Source organism: Erpetoichthys calabaricus, chromosome 2, assembly GCF_900747795.2.
Source record: "Erpetoichthys calabaricus chromosome 2, fErpCal1.3, whole genome shotgun sequence".
In the NCBI taxonomy this organism is placed as follows: domain Eukaryota; kingdom Metazoa; phylum Chordata; class Cladistia; order Polypteriformes; family Polypteridae; genus Erpetoichthys; species Erpetoichthys calabaricus.
In genome coordinates, this window is record NC_041395.2 from 106,372,424 (window position 1) to 106,389,659 (window position 17,236).

General features: G+C 39.4%; 1 protein-coding gene across 27 annotated transcripts in view; it reads left to right on the forward strand.

Moving 5' to 3' along the window:
* Nucleotides 1–17,236, forward strand: part of madd (MAP-kinase activating death domain) — a 237,397-nt gene that overhangs the window by 63,529 nt on the left and 156,632 nt on the right. The window lies entirely within an intron of this gene.

Here is a 17,236-nt window from a genome sequence, read left to right on the forward strand (position 1 = left end):
CCCTGAAGGCTACCCTACCGAATTTTATAAACAAATTTCAACTAAGTTAGCTCCCCTTTTATTAGCAACATTTACAGAAGCTAGAGACAAAATCATTCTACCTCAAACTTTTCGTCAAGCTTTAATTACCGTCTTTCCTAAGCAAAATAAGGTTTTATTACTATTTGCATTATATAGACCAATCTCACTTTTGAATAATGATGTTAAGATGCTCTCCAAAGTCCTAGGTAAAAGGATCAGAAAGTGCTTCCTTCGGTAATATCACAAGACCAAACTGGATTTATTAAAGGCAGACACTTAGCTTCCAATCTTTGGCGCCTGTTTAATTAAATATATTCACCCACAAAGTCTAATACCCCGTAGATATTATTACTGTATCACTGGATGCAGAAAAGGCATTGGATATGGTTGAATAGTAATGAATTATTATTATTATTAATAGAACTACCTTTTCACCATATTGCAGAAATTTGGGTTTGGCCTGAACATTTGTACATTAATCAGACTACTGTATACCAGTCCAGAAGCGTCAGTTTGTATTAACAACATTAATTCAGACTACTTCAGACTAGAAGTGGTACTAGACAAGGATGTCCCTTGTCACCACTGCTTTTTACATTCGCCATTGAGCCACTGACAGTTTACTGTAGAAAAGCTTATGAGATAAAGGGGATTATTAGAGAAGGACCTGAAAAGAAAATTTCTCCATATGCAGATGATAGGGTACAGTATATATCCGATCCACAAAATACTGTGCCTGCAGTCCTAACAGCACTAACAGAATTTCAAAAGATTTCTAGTCTCAGAATTAATTTGAACAAAAGTGTGCTCTTTCCAGTGAATTCTCAAGCTCAAAGTATTACTTTTGGACACCTTCCCTTTTATCATTGCAGATCAGTTTGAATACCTAGGGGTGAAACATCACAGATAAATGTTATGGCTGTGATCTTTGCCCGGACAGAACGCCTCCACACTGGAAAGACCAGGGGAGCCAGCCTATCCAGAGCTTTACCTCCCCCGGAGCATTAGATGGCAGCTCCCCTGGGTTGCAACGGTGCCTTGGACTCCTGCAGGGCTTCATGTAAGTTGGAGTTTGATGCAGCACTGTTGGGATCCATGGGTGCCACCAGGGTGTGCTGCAGCTGCTGCGGAGTCCTGGAGAGCATATTTTTCCGCCACACCCGGAAGTGCTACCAGAAATAGGCCATAAAGCTCCTGGAGCACTTCTGGGTGCGTTAGAGAGGTGGCTGCTGGCTCCTATTATAAGAGCCAGAGTCGGGAGGAGGGAGATAAAGAAAAAGAAGAGTATTTTGTTTTGTGTGCTTTTGGGACTGTGTTATACTTGTGGAGAATGGGGAAGGCGTTGCCCACAAGGGAAAATAAAATAAAGTCCTGTGCGCTTTGGAGTTGTGCCTCTGCGTCTGTCTGTGACAGGTTGGGGTGGCGGTGCCCACCTGTAGAGGTCCAAAACATGTAGACTCTTTTTTCAACTAATAATCCAGACATGTTACTGCAATACACCAAGTAATGCAATTTATTTTAACTTAAGGATGAAATAAGGATAAACTATATGCAAATAAATATATATACATACTGTATATTTGTGTTGTGTTGGATCAGTACTACAATTCTGACTTTGGTATTATTATAAATTTTCGGACCTGAGTAAATATATACATTCAATTACCCTGCGGACAAATGGCTTATTCTTTGGCTTAATTGGTGCTTCACATGAAGTCAAACAATGAGAGAGCATGTGTGCAAGAGATGTACAATTTGAGGCTAGTGAAGGGAAAACATTCTATTGAAAGTATGCCTTGTATTTTGAATATCTGGAACTGCTTCATAATTTTACAAATTGCAGATGAAAAAAAATAGAAGTGCTATAGTGTGACTTGTTAAGCAATGAATGAGTGTAGAGGTAGGTCTTCAATTTAGAAGATCAGTGGCATTTAAATGTGCTTCTCTCTCATGTGAAATGAGAAATCTGAGATTTTTTCATGAACATTATGATATTATTTGTTGATGTTCAAATTGTGTTTCCACTGATCCCATTGTATCAGGAATTTTGTGATCTCTATTCTCCATGAAAACATGAGATTACATGTTTATCTTGTTCATGACTACACACATTGGCTAAAAAATATTTATTGTGGAGTATTTCTTTAATATTTGCTGGACATAAAGCACAGAAATCTGTTTCTCTAGCTAAGCTAATTTAACAGCCTTTCTGTAAGCTAGTTTGTACTTGAGTAGTTTGGTCTTTCAAGCTCCACTATATATTGACTGATACACCAGCTTTGCTTATCTAAAGTAAAATGTTAATACATCTAATTATGTTGTTGTGTAGAATCCTACACAAATTTTGAAAAAATTGTTCTCTTCAATCAAATAGAATGATAATGTAATGTTTTGTTTCTTGAAAAAGAAACTCCAGTTTTGAGCTAATTGCTTCAAATTTGAGAAACATTACATAGGATCACACATATGACTTCCACATACTTAAGTGGAAATGAAGCAACTACTCCAGTAAAAAGGGTATATTCCTCCATCTTCTCTGCAACCTTGTGGCAAATAGCAACGTTAGGGGTATGATTCCCATCAGCCAGTGTGCTGCTCCAAACGATTTTATCAGTGCTCACAAAGCTTAAATAAAAGCACATTACGAAATGTAGGATCTGCTACAATCCCCCAAAATATCAGCCACTTTGGGATAACCCTAATTTTTGATTACAGCATTTACTTTAGTTGACCGTCTTTTAGTCTCGTCGCATTCACAAAAGACAATTTTTCCATTTATTTTTGCTAAAACCAGTACATGCAGTGTTGCCCAACCCTTAAGCAATCTTCCTTTTTTTGTGTCTGCAACACCCCACACTAAATTTAAAAACTCAAAAATCTAAATACCTGTTTTTAGTAAGTTTTGCTGTTCTAAACTAGCATGCAAAATGTAACATATTTGTAAAAGGGGGGTGTCAGGGACCTCTAGAAATGCGCTAATTCGCAGGGTTTAGCTAACAGAAAGCCGAGTGCAGGAGTCACGGTCAAATAATTGGAGATATGAGACTGTTGAATTCCAGTATTTTATATTTATTTAATGTAAAAAAACAACAAACAAACACATGCTGTAGATAAACCAATATGGCAGAAAGAAAAGTCTGTTGTGAACAGGCAACCCCTTCCAGTCAGGGGTATGACCTTATTAAGCTTTCTTACACAGCCACCCCCAGATTTGTGCAACAAATTTGAAAACAGGAAGAATGTTTAAACTATTCTTTATAGTTTTTGGTATCCTCTGTTAGGTCTGGAAGCCGTATCAGCTTTGACACTGGACATTTATAACAATGGCCATTCACTTGGACACAGGCTGTTCAGACTTTCCCATTAACCCCTTCAGAGGTTTCAGTGTCTTTCCCTATTGGCCAGTGGGTTCTTGGAAACTGAGGGTCAACCATCACGACAGTCTGCCCTGTCATTAAGTCTTTGTGCCACTTTTGGCGATGTTGAAGATCTGGAAGGTGACATTTCACAAAATTTGTCCAGAAATGGTCAGCCAATATTTGGCTGTGACACCAGCGAATAGGTCCTCCTCTGGTTAAACAACTTGCAGTAATGAGGCATCACGTCGTCCAATCAGCAGTACATTAGGTGTGACTGGGTCAGGGTCAGCAACATCTGAGGATACATACCCCAAAGGTTTAGAATTGAGTATCCCTTCGATTTCAATTAGAACAGTACATAGCACTGGCTCAGTTACAGTTTGTTCACCTAGCACAACCTTCAAGGCATTTTTCACTGACTTTATTTCTCGCTCCCATACTCCCCCAAAGTGAGGAACACTTGGAGGGTTGAAACGATATGCTACGTATTCCGTTGTAAGTTGGTCTCTAAGGGATGGGTCCATGGCGGCAAACCCTTGCCTCAATTCTACTTCTCCTCCACGGAAATTGGTGCCCCTGTCTGAAAGAATCTGGAATGGTTTATTTACCACTGCAGGCCTCAAACCTCCTAAAACCCATCAAGAACGCATCCGTATCCATGCTCCCTATTACATCTAAGTGGACATATTAAGTGGTCAGGCACTTAAAAGATAATTCCCCAATGCTTTTCTGATCGGTGCTCAATCTTGATAGTAAACGGCCCGAAACAATCAACTCCTGTAGTCCAAAATGGAGGTTTGTAAAAGTGCCGTCTCACAAGGGGGTAGATCTGCCATTTTTGGAACCTCCGGATTTGCTCGCCACTTACAACACTGCTCACAATGACTTTGGTGCTTATGTATAGCCTCCTGTCTCTGTAAAATCCAGTATTTGCGTTTGATTTCTGCAAATACTCGTTCTGGACTTGGATGAAACAGATGGTTGTCATAGTCTTTAATCAGAAGTCTGGCAGTTGGATGGGCTGGATGTACTGTCTCTGGCCCTAGACCTTCAGCATGACAAAGTCTACCGCCAGCTCTAATTAGGCCCAAGTCCTTATCATATTCAGGGCATAGGGCTTTCAAACGGCTTTGGTGTGAAATTACTCTGATTGCTTTAAGTGCTCTGACCTCTTCACTAAAGCTGTGTAACTGAGCTTGCTCATCCCAAATACTGTATTTACTTGGATCTGGACAAACATCATTTGGCTTTGGAAATGATATGTTCCCACAGAACGTAGACTTCTTCAGTTCCATCAGGTTATTTTCTTGGTGAGATGGTGACATGCTTGGCCAATTTTCTGATGCTTGTGAAAGAAAAGAAGGACCATCCTTCCCCCTACAAGGCTGACTTAAGTTCTCTTAATGTTCTTCCTCATGTGATGTCATCCTCAGGATTATTAGTTGTATCAATGTAATACCATCTCTGAGTTTCGGTCAGATTTTGGATTTCAGCAACTCTAGTGCCTACAAACACTTTATACTGGCACAAGTCGCATTTTAGCCAGTTAAGTACAGTCATGGAATCACTCCATAGGCACACTTGCTTAATATGCAGTGTGAGTTCAGACAATATCAGGTGGGAAAGCTGAGCTCCAGTGAGTGCTGTGCAAAGCTCTAGTCTTGGCATGGAAACTTGCCATTTCGGGGCAACATGTGAACGTGTTATTATGAACCTAACATGAATATGGCCTAGATTATCCACAGTGAGAAGGTATGCCACTGATCCATAAATGCGCTCAGATGCATCACAAAAAATATGAACTTCCCTCATAGCTTCTGACTCATCAGCACAATAAGGTGTGTAGCGTCTTGGTAACATTATATGTTCCAAATCATTTAATTCTCTCTCCCACCTACTCCATTTGTTGCGCAAGGCTTCAGATTTAATAATGGCATCCCATTACAAGTTAGCTTTCCACAGGTCTTGAATGAGTATCTTTGCTCTTGCAGCGTATGGAACAAGGAATCCAAGAGGGTTATATTGACTAGCAAGGACTTTATAAATGTCTCATACAGTAGTTGGCAAAGTAGACTCAGTAGCACGATGTTTGTAACCTAAACAGTCTGTACTTTAGATCCACCCCAATCCAAGGGTGGATTCCTGGGGGTCTGCCTTTTCTTGACAAAGCCATAATTCACAGTTCTCTGATTTAGCCTCTGGAGGCAGCTCCTCAATCACTTCTCGACAATTACTAGCCCACTGTCTTCTTTCAAGTCCACCCACAGCAAGCAGTTTCCTCAATATAAAAATTATTTGCTTTGCTGCAGTCTTGGATGGCAAACTCGTGGCGAAAAATTGTCACCACAAGGCTTTTTACCTGAAATGAAGGCTATTAGGAGACTCAGGGTAGGCAAACAGAGTCTATAGTTTTATTGCAAAAAAATAACAATAACACGGACTCAACCCAATACGGCCAAATTGAGCTGAGCCCTGAACAGTTCAGAACTCAAAACTTATAGTAATTTCTTATCACTCCGACCTCACTCAAATTAGCTTATTTGCTGTTTTTCTCTGACGCCCCTCTGCACCTGTCCGGCCGATACCTCGAGTTCTCATGGGAACCATTATTATCTCCTGACTTCCCCTACAGCTGGGCTCTGGTATTTTACTGTCTATTGTCTATCTTTAGTTTCTGTTTTGCTCATTTCTATTAGCCTTGGCTGGGCAGATGTTCCCTTCTTCCATTTTTGGGCACTCTTTTATCATTTCCTTTCTCTTGGCCTTCAAGCTATTTTTTATTTAGCGGCTGAAGCTAAGCTTTAATTAAAAAGAAATATAGCATGTACCTTTATTTAATTGTTTGCGTGGCAGGCCTGACTTGCATTATTTTCTGCACTAAGGTTAATGCTTATATGTTTTTCTATATTTACTTATACTAGTACATGAATATACTAATTTTATTTTTCATGCATTACATCATCTTGACCTTGTTAGTAGCAATGCCTTTTGCTGTTTCTGTTGATTCACTATTCCAGTTGGCTTCTCACGTGCCTACCAGGACCATTTTTCTATATTATGTCATACTAGCAAAATACCCGCGCTTCGCAGCAGCGAAGTACTGCTTTAAAATAAATAAATGTTGTTGTTAAAATTTTAAATAATAAACTGAGGGAAAATGTACCAATAATTATTTGTTAAGGATCTCTTTGTATACCACGTTGTCAGTTCGCCCCTCCGGTTGTAATATGACCAAGCTGTGCGCTGAACTTACTCTTGAGCATGCAACGTATAGTTGGCCATGTGAAAAGCAATCTTGCCTCAAATCAATGACAACCTTTTGTAGGGTCTGTCCCTGAGACTTATTAATTGTCATTGCGAAGCAGAGCCTTACTGGAAATTGGAGGCGTTTGAATTGAAATGGGAGATCAGAGGGGATAACGGAGATATGAGGAATAAAAACTCTCTCCCCTGAGCCACCACCAGTAAAAATAGTTGCCTCAATTAGGTTCTTTTGCAGGCATGTGACCTGAAGTCTTCGTGCCATTACAAAGTTTCGGTGGCTGTAAGTTTCTCAGTAACATTATTGGTTCCCTAACCTTTAAAATTAGATTATGCTCAGGAGTGCCTGGAGGATTCAGAGTGTGGACCGAGCTGCAGGCTATGGACGTATATATGTACGTAAGTAGGATTCAGTTAGCGTTGGGAACCCGCGTACCAAATTTCTTGAAGATGGGCCCATTAAGTAACAAAGACCATTGGAAAATTCAATATGGCGGCCGACATTGGTGTCTTACCACCGAAATAAGTACGTACATCGGTTTCGGTTAACTCTGGGAAGCCACCTACCAAATTTCGTGAAGATGGGGCCATAAATAAGAAGGTTTAACATGGCGGACGTTGTTGACCGTTCTGACCATTATGTGTAGAATTTCGAAATGCAACCTGCTTAACTTTTGTAAGTAAGCTGCAAGGAATGAGCCTGCCAAATTTCAGCCTTCTACCTCCACGGGAAGTTGGAAAGTTAGGGATGAGTGAGTCAGTGAGGGCTTTGCATTTTAATAGTATATATGTATATGTATATATGTGTGGGTGTGTGTGTGTGTGTGTATATAATATAGCTGTACCCATCCACGCGTTGCTGTGGCTCAGTCTGGTTAAATGGAAAAGAAAGAAAAGAGAAAGCGCACGTTTCTAATATGCTTAATTTCACAATGCTTGTGGGTATACAATATTTTTTGTTGTTGCATTGTCTGTGCAGAATGTTAGACTGAATAATATTGTTAAGTTCGTAGACGTCTTTGCTTTTGGCTGCAAGAATAGCTCGTTCACTCAGTTAATCGTGATTCTTATAATTGGTTTGAATATTGGGAAATACTTTTTCAACCAATTCTTCTTTTGATGTCACTAAATTGCAGAAGTTATGAGGCAATGAAATTCGTCCTGAGGTCGGATCAACCGGCACCTTTCCGTTCCCAATTTCCAGATTTCTCCAACCCCGTTATTGACAGTTTGTATTATTTGATCGTAAATGCCTTTTTGCTGAAGCGTTAGCTTAGGAATATTTGATTGCACATACGACAAAAGATCACCCGTGTTGTAATTTTGTTCACGATGCAATTCTACATCGAACGAAGCAGCAGCAGATCGATTCGGTGATGGCATTCCCAATTGATTGAGAACTTTGTTCGCGATTTCTAAGCACAAATCTTCAATCATTATCAACGCTTATTTGTAGATTTCTGCTGTGAAATCCATGTTTATATTTGAATTTTACTTGCGTATTCGACGGAAAATATCTTCAGCCATGTGCGATTTATATTTCTCCCATAACTGTGTTGGAGATGAAGGAGATCAGGCGGTCAATATGATTGCAAACAATGCACGAATTTGATTTGGATGTGACGTGTTGCACGCGTCATTAATGTATACATCCCAGTGTCGGTCGTTCTCCAATAAATTCAGAGCTTGACATGTACTTCGGAAAGTGGCATGTGTAACGCCGTTGACAATTCTCAATTGCTGGAAAGACGTTGGACCGGGCACATTTACCAACAGCATGTGAACAAAGAAGCATTCATCTTGGTTGGGATGCACGGTGTACAGTCTGTCTATCGTAGTTTCTTTGAATATGCCAGGTTGTCCATTGACTCGCTCTCCTCGTTTGCGTTGTTTAATTGATTTTCTACTCGCATTGCATGTGTAATACGTAGGCACTTCCGAATACAGCAGTGTTTTCGCAAACACGTCATTTTGACATGACGTAAAGAAAGCAGTTAACGTCTTAGCCGGTGGATTCAGGGCTATTTGTTGCACATTTGCAGCTGTGAAATAAACGCGTTGTCCATTTTCTAGATGTATTGCTAAGTGAACAGCATCTGGACTTCGTTCATGTATGGGAAATGAAAGACTTCGCCATACAGTTTCATTGCTGCTTATGTATCTTCCAGCCTCGATATGTATGACCCTATTCCTATCACTTCTTTCTGGTTGCACGCCAAAAACTGCCATGTCGCTGCCTTTATTCACGTACTTACAAATGTAATTGATCGAAACATTGAAACAGAATCGTAAAATATTTAGTATAGCGTGTGTTGCTTTTACGTCCAACAGATGGCGCTGTGTTTTCAAAAAAAGCATGTTTTTACCTGTCACAGGTGTGATATCTATATAATATGTATATAAAAACACGCGCGTATTCGAATGCAACGTTGTGTCAAAATTTCAAAGCAATCAGTGAAGAACTTTCGGAGATTTAAGGTTTTGAACAAACGAACATTTACATTTTTTATATATATCACTTGGGTCAATATCTAAAGAAATACACACAGCAAATGCAATTGAGAATACACCAGAATCTGTATTATTTAATTGTTGCTGTGCGTCTTCATAAACTATGGGAGGTTTGTAAGGAAACAAAGCATGAAGGAAACGAAGCTGCTCTTCGGTGAGGTTGAATTTTTTTATCAGCGTTTAAACTGTCATAGACATGAATTACAGCACCATTATAATAGGTACACACCCAGTGAGTCACTCGTTCAGTAGCCGCAGAAGGTAATATTTGAATATGTTTTGCATTTTGTGGAATGGCCATTGTAGGTATGTCAGGAGTCCACATTAGCAAAACCTTTTGAGGTTGGAAATTGTATGCACAGCTAAAATTTCGTTGAATTTGCTCATGTGATCTGTTGATAAATAATCATTATTTACCAAGTCATTCATTGCAAAATCTGACAGTGGTAAGATCACTCCTTCCATAACACTAAACACAAACACTAAGTAGACACTAACACTAAAAAACGGCAACACCGCCGGGAAGAACACTAAATGAGATAAAGTAAAAGTCTACTAAACTTCTTTATTATAACTGCTTTATTGTAGCAGGTGAGGGGACGCTGGCGCACGCTTGTTGTCGCCGCTCCTCCCTGTTAAGAACACGTTTCGCAAAATTCACCTTAATTCTGCACTTTCTTATGCTTGTTTTATTTCGTTTATTGTACGTATAGTACGTGGATACAGCTGACTCAAATTGCTTGGATTTGGCTTAATATTTACAGATTTTATGGACTCCACTTTACTGGGAACAGCTGAGTCTGTGGATCACGGGACGAGACCTATGAACATTTCTTTGTACCTGGCGATCTAGCACCTCGGGATGATCTGTCTCCGTGATTATATTCGCTATGCTGATCTGCTCCTGTTTCATCTTACAGTACTCTACGACCGGGAACTGATCTGATGTTCATACTAACCTGGCTTATGGCTTCGGGGCGATCACGCCTGAAATTACCAAGCGTTACTGTTTATGGCTGTGTATTGGAACATCCAACTCCTGCTTCCTCCTCCTGCTGCTTGCTATCGCCGCTCACCTACGCTACCACACGCGCCTGTCCTACCGGCTGCGTTGTGCTGTGCTGCTTTCTACACTGCTATCAGCTAAGTATCACTCACTATTTTAGCACTTTGAGTACTGAGAAAAGCGCTATATAAATGAAATTAATTATTATTATTTATTATTAAACACTAAAGTACAAAAACGAAGTAGAAAGTAACACTAAACCGCAACACCGCTGGGAACACCGGCACACCGCGTCTACTAAACACTAAGAAACACTAAAGGAACAAATACTAATCAGTAAGTACCGTGTCTACTAAACAGTAAATCAGTAAAGGAGAAAGAACTAACCGCGTCAACTGCGGAGCTCAGCTTGGAGCGAAGTGAAGTGAATGAAATCAGGTGAATGGGAGGGGAGATGATCACGTGACTCCCCCACCTGCCTTAACTCTCCATCCCTCCACAAACAGTCTCTCGGATCCCAACTCTCCTTTCGCACACCGCGTCTACTAAACACTAAGAAACACTAAAGGAAAAATACTATTCGGTAAGCACCGCGTCTACTAAACAGTAAATCAGTAAAGGAGAAAGGACGGCAAGACGGCGTCAGCTCGGAGCGAAATGAAGTGAATGAAATGAGGTGAATGGGAGGGGAGATGATCACGTGACTCCAACACCCGCCTTAACTCTCCGTCCCTCCACAAACACACAAACACAGCCACATGGATCCCAACTCTCCTTTATATGTATAGATGATAGGTAGGTATTATGTCATTTGATAGGTATCGTTCCTCTTCTTCCTAACTTTTTGAATAACAACAGGTGTACATGTTCCCCCTTCTTCTGTCATCGATAGTTTCTGTGCGTCATTCTCTTTCTATTCTGTCCTTCCTTTCCCAAATTGGTAATTCTGCTTCAAGCTTAAAAATAATGCAATATGGCTAATGTTTTTTTATTTAACTATTTGCTTGACATATCTTATTTGCTTGACATTCGAATTTATGCTAAATCTAATGCTTCAGAAGCTGTTAATTACTTTTATAGCTATTTATGCTAATATATCAGTTTTTTTCTCTTCCATATTGTCAATATAGAATGCATTGCTAATGGAGTCAAACACATCTTCATTACCTTCTTTATATTCCTGTGCATGCTTCTGCAGTGCAAATGTGGCACAGCAGGGACTACATGTAGTGCCGAATGGTGGTAATACCTCCCATTCGTAAACCTCGGGTGCTTTGTCTTAGTTCATATTCCTCCAAATAATTCTAAGCAGGGCTTGGTCCTCAGACAAAAGACAAACCTGGTGGAACATTGCTATAATGTCCCCACAGATAGCTACTGAATGCTCCTGAAACCGAAGAAGCATTCCCAACAAAGATGGGCCAAGAGTGGTCCCTGGCAATAAATGATTATTTAGCACCAATCCTCCTTGCTGAAATGAACAATTAAAGACAAGCCTATATCTGTTATTATGGTGCAGAATATGGTGAGGCAAATACCAGGACTCTTCAGTGGCTTTAATTTCTGCTTGAGTTAGAACTCTTACATGACCAAAATCTACCAGCTGCTAGATTTGCTGGTTATAAACCTCAGCTAGTTCTGGGTTCTTAGAAAGATGACGTTCAGTGCTTCATAGGCTGCGTAATGCTGACTCTTTTGTGGCTTTAAAATGGGTCCCATCTTGCTTACGCAGTAATGGGGTTGCATAGTTTTGCACTCCTTTGGGTACTCACTTTCATGGTTTTTGCTTGCAACTGCTCTGTAGCTTGTATATCCAACTTCGATTGAGTAGCATGTCTCTCATTAATGTAGGAAGTGTGTCCATCTGCCGTAGACGCTCTACATTTCTAATAAGTTCAGATACTGGTGCGCTAACTGATGTTGGCATGAATGAGTGGTCATTTATTGGCAGTTTCTGCAGACGTCTGGGACCTTGTAAATTCCAATCTAAATTAGTATATATGGCTAATGGTGTGCCCTGTGGTCCCTATATCACTGGGTGGCTTGGCACAATCAGATGCAAAAAGTCTGAACCAATGAGAAGCATGGGGTGGACCTTATTGATTTCTGGCAATGGAAGGCCCTGTAGATGGTGGTAATGCTTCTGAAGCTGGGAAATTTGATAGGAATAGTCTGAGAACCCCAGACAGTTTGCAGTGAATGCCTGTTTGATCTTGTATTTCTTTAAGGGCTCTGCTATAGAAGAGAGATCAAAAGTGACTGATACACCATTCACCTGTAAAAGGTCCTGTCTTACTGTACTAAGAGTCAGTGTCTTTGCCCTCTGCTCCCTGCTCCAACTTAAGATTCCGTACAATTGAAGGCAAGATAGTTATTCTCTCTGAACCATCATCTAGTATAGCAAAGGCCATTGTGAAGTAGTACCTTTACAATCTTTACCATGACATTATGTAGTCTTGGTTGCTGATCAAAATATATAATTTCTGGCTCAACAACTGTCATTAGGACACTCTGCTTCGAGTTAGTAATTGTCTCCTGCAGTATGGTCAGGTGAAGCTCCTAGCAAGAGCTGCAGGGCTTCTTTAAGTTGCCGACTTCAGGCTTATGTGAACATGCACATTTCCAACAGTGGTCATTGTCTTTAATCCATTTTATAACCTGGTCAGTACTTGACGTCTTAAATTCTGCACAGCTATTAAGGTAATATTCTTTAAGATCACAGTATGGCATAGCCGCTGACTCATTTACTTTTAGTCTGTGTAGGGCATATTGCTGACTTAGTACAATATCCAGAGGTGCTTGTCAAAAGTTGGATTGCACTGAACATGTCTTAGAAAAGGATTAAATAGTAAATATTTTTTGTAAACCAACTACACTACAACTAAACAAACATGAGGTAGATAAACCAATATGGAGAAAAAAAAAAAAATCTGTCGTGAACAGGCAACCACTTCCGGTCGGGGGCATGACCTTATTAAACTTTCTCACAATATTCATAACATAGACAATAAATCTGACATAATCTGACTACGCCGTTTTGTTTTAATTAATGCACAGCCTTTCATTTTTTGAAAAAGCTTGCACTGTGACCCACCAGCATAGCTTCATATCAATCAACAATCAGCATTAAGTGCTTGAAGTTTTAGAAAAATAAGGAAATAAAAAAATTGAAACAATAATAATAGATGGAGCCAAGATCCACTAGAACAGAATGAAGCACTGTATTTTTTTTTATAGCTGATTTAGATCATTTTTTTCAGAATGTGATAGAAAGAGAACAGGACAGTGCTTTTGATAGTGTAAAAGTAATTAAAAACTATAGTATTTTTTTGTTTGTAGACATTTATTCAAACCCATTGTATATTGAGTCAGTACAAATTTTAGGCTTTAATGCCAATGCAATATCGAGATATTTAGCAGTTTTTAGTGTTGAATTAATCAAGTTTAAATCATCTTTACTCAATACTGCTATTGGTGATGTCCTGTACTACAGAATTATACTACAATGTCTTCCACACTAATACTAGCAACTGTAGATTCATTCTACAGTTCATGTTGCACGTCAGCATATTATTTTCTTTCAATATTCAAATCATTGCATGTGTCATGTAATTGTGTAGCCTATAATCTTTACTGTTTGTAAGTTCAAGTAAAACACAATTCAGCCATAAATTCATATTGATAAAATTAAAAAACAGAAGCTCTCTAATACTTCATTCCTCTTCCCCCGAGAACATACGAGGGGGTACCTAAAAATAACTGGAATTGAAAAAAAAAATTGTTTTAATAATTTTTACTTATTGAAACTTTAGTCTCCTTCAAAGTACTTTCCATGTGAAATGAATGCACTTGTCCCAACTGTTTTCTCACTGGGGGAAATATTTTTGGAATCACTGAAGAGGAACGTTGTCCAGCGCCTGCAACAATTTTTCTTTGACTTCCTCCACGTTACAAAAACACTTTCCTTTGAGTTCTTTTTTCATATGCAGAACAATAAAAAGTTGCACGGAGCAAGATCAAGTGACATTTGTCCATGTTTGAAACTCTTAAATCACTCATAGACCTAGTGCTGGGCGATACGACCAAACTTCTATATCACAGTATTTTTCTAAATTATGCCGGTTTCATGGTATTTGACAGTATTTTTTTTCCCATGCATGAGTGGATGTTAACCACATTTTTCACTGCAATTACTGCAGTCGACTGGCGAAGAATAACCTATTCCACTGTCATGAGAATTGTACAAAAAACATTTTAATGTGCACACAAGTATTAATACGGGTTTGCATGGCCCCATAAAGTGATAGTTTTCAAGGGGGTGGCACTAATGAAGAGAAGGAATCACATTGCATGACGGTTGCAGTCAAAATATAGAACCTTTTTATTGAACAAATTTTGCAAACAACTTAAACTATAATTTTGACAACATATTTTCAACCATCCAAAGAGGCATTTAGACTTTGTAAAATATCCAGAGGTGCTTGTCAAAAGTTGACGCGGTTAGTTCTTTCTCCTTTACTGATTTACTGTTTAGTAGACACGGTACTTACTGATTAGTATTTGTTCCTTTAGTGTTTCTTAGTAAGCCAACTACACTTTCTGTTAATGTTAACAATCTCTGTCCACTGGCACATTAAAGTCACTTTTTAAACAACTTTACCATCATTAAACTGCATAATATTTAAACTAATAAATAATAACAATAAAATAAATAATAGTGCAACTTCCAGTAATAATACTATTACCTCAAGCCCAGGTGCATTACACAGTATTCACCAAATAAAAATAAAACAAGTGTAACTTGATAATGACATCTTTAGCAGCTGAACCATCATTAAGGCAAATTGCATTAATATGGACCTTGCTTCAAGCTAAGCTAAATACATAAATAATAAAATACATAAATTATAAAAATTTATAATGCTATTTGTGGTATAGCGGGTCTGCGGCTTCAAAAAAAAATATGGCCAGTTTTTAAATCCAGTTCGCCATGTCCATCTCTGTGTGTGCGATTGCACGACTGTGGGGAGTTGATGAGATGATTGGGGTGAGTCGCACCTGCATGTGCGGGTGCGATCATTCTCAATTGCTTCCTCGGCTTCCTGCGGCGTGTAATTAAGGCGCTGCGCCCACAGAGTCATATATTTTATGGGCCAGCAGGATAGGGGGAAGGAAAAAAAGAAAAGAGAGAACAGAAGGAGATTAAAGAAGGGAAAAGGCAGTCATGGGAGACAATCCAGACACCAGGAAGGAGAAGGCAGCACGAGCTGGGGCTCTGTGAGGGAGCACAGGCTGAGGCGCTCTAGGGGCTGGTTTGCCCCACTGACTAAGCGTGTAGAGTCGAGCAAAATGTAAGACCTCCCAATAGATCCGAGGAGCGACTGAGTGAGCACAAAGGAAGACGGGAGGTGTGCAGTCCTCAGACGATCTGGCTGCGCAGTGTGGCGGCAGCCAAGACGGGGGTCGGCAGAAAGGAGTTTGTGCTGCACAGGCTCCGCTGACAGTGCTAGTGATGGGTGAGCCAGAGAGACAGAAGGTGGAGGGCTGCAATCAAGTGAGGAGAGAGACTGCATTTTAACCTCTATTTTAACGGATTTATTTATTATGGATTTTATCCCCACGTTTCACTGGTTTTATGGATTTAATATTTATTTGGGTACTGTATTTTTTTGAACACTGCACAGTGGACACTTTTGATTTTACTTTTGACTTTTTAACAAAAGCACTTGAGCACTTTCCACCATCCCCTGGCTTCAGTGAGATTTGTCAGCTCATCTTGGTCATAACCATCGACGGTGTTGGTTCAACAGGCTCCCATGTGGGAAGAGGGAGTCTGTAGAGGACCGGCATCGTCACACTATTACACAGTATTGAAAAAATAAACAAATACAACTTGGCTTGCAGTATTATCCAGTAGTATAGAAACAATATTCACACATTTGAACATAATGGTCCACATCCGACCTTTTAAAACCAAAATATATCCAGACATCAGACACACTCCTTTTTTCGGCAACAGTTCTTCTGTGTCATCTATGTTCAATTTGATCGTCTTCTACAGCTTCGGAATGTTCTCTGTCCATTTTCACCGCTCAATACCTCCACTAACGCATGTACTCCATTGCGTGCGTGTTTAGCAGTGCAGCATTGAGAAATGTCCCCCCTTAAACAGTTTCCTGCTGCATCACATTACGAATGTTTTTAGTCTGTTTAAACTAGTGTTGCGGTATAAGAAAAATCCATATCATAACAACAATAAAAAAGTGTTTTGGTATGAACCGGTATACCGCCCAGCACTTACATAGGCCTGCATTTTACTTAAACCTTCCTCTTTAAAAGCAGTTTCAAACACCACCACAGTTTCAGCAGCAGATTTCCCTAAGAGAAAACAAAATTTAGCGCAGAATCACTGTTTTTCATGATGGGTGATCATTTTTCTTGTTCCCGCATATGAAAAGAAGAACTCAAAGTAAAGCGTTGTACTGTGGAGGAAGTCAAAGAAAAATCACTGCAGGCATTCAGCAATTACAAAAATGTTTCCACCAGTGGGAAAACCTTTGAGATAATTGTGTTCGTTCACATGGAGAGTACTTTGAAGGAGCCTAAAGTTTCAGCAAGTAAAAATTATTAAAACAATTTTTTTTTTCAATTCCAGTTGTTATTGGGTACTCCCTCATAAGACTAAAAGTTGAAAAAAAAATTATTGTATGAACAAAGTAAAAGCCCACATTTGAGGCTGACTTTAGTTAGCTTGCTGCAATATGAACGTAGTGGTCATTGCAAGATTAGAATTAGCTGTTGTTCCCATACACTAGGCTTGTTTCAATTTAGTATTGCTTTTAATCTACACCCTTCAAAACCTTTGTAACACTACAAAATTACAGATCAAAGTGTTAACATTAAAATCTGATTGAAGCTACCATTCTTACAGGATGTTCTGCAGGGTGAAATTACATTTATATCCCAAATTTCTCATTATTCAGCTTTTTACCTGTTTAAATTCAAAAGAATACAGTTTCCTGTAAAATTGTGTTTTCCAGTGACAATCGGCAAAGGCTAAGGTCAGTCACTTGGAAAA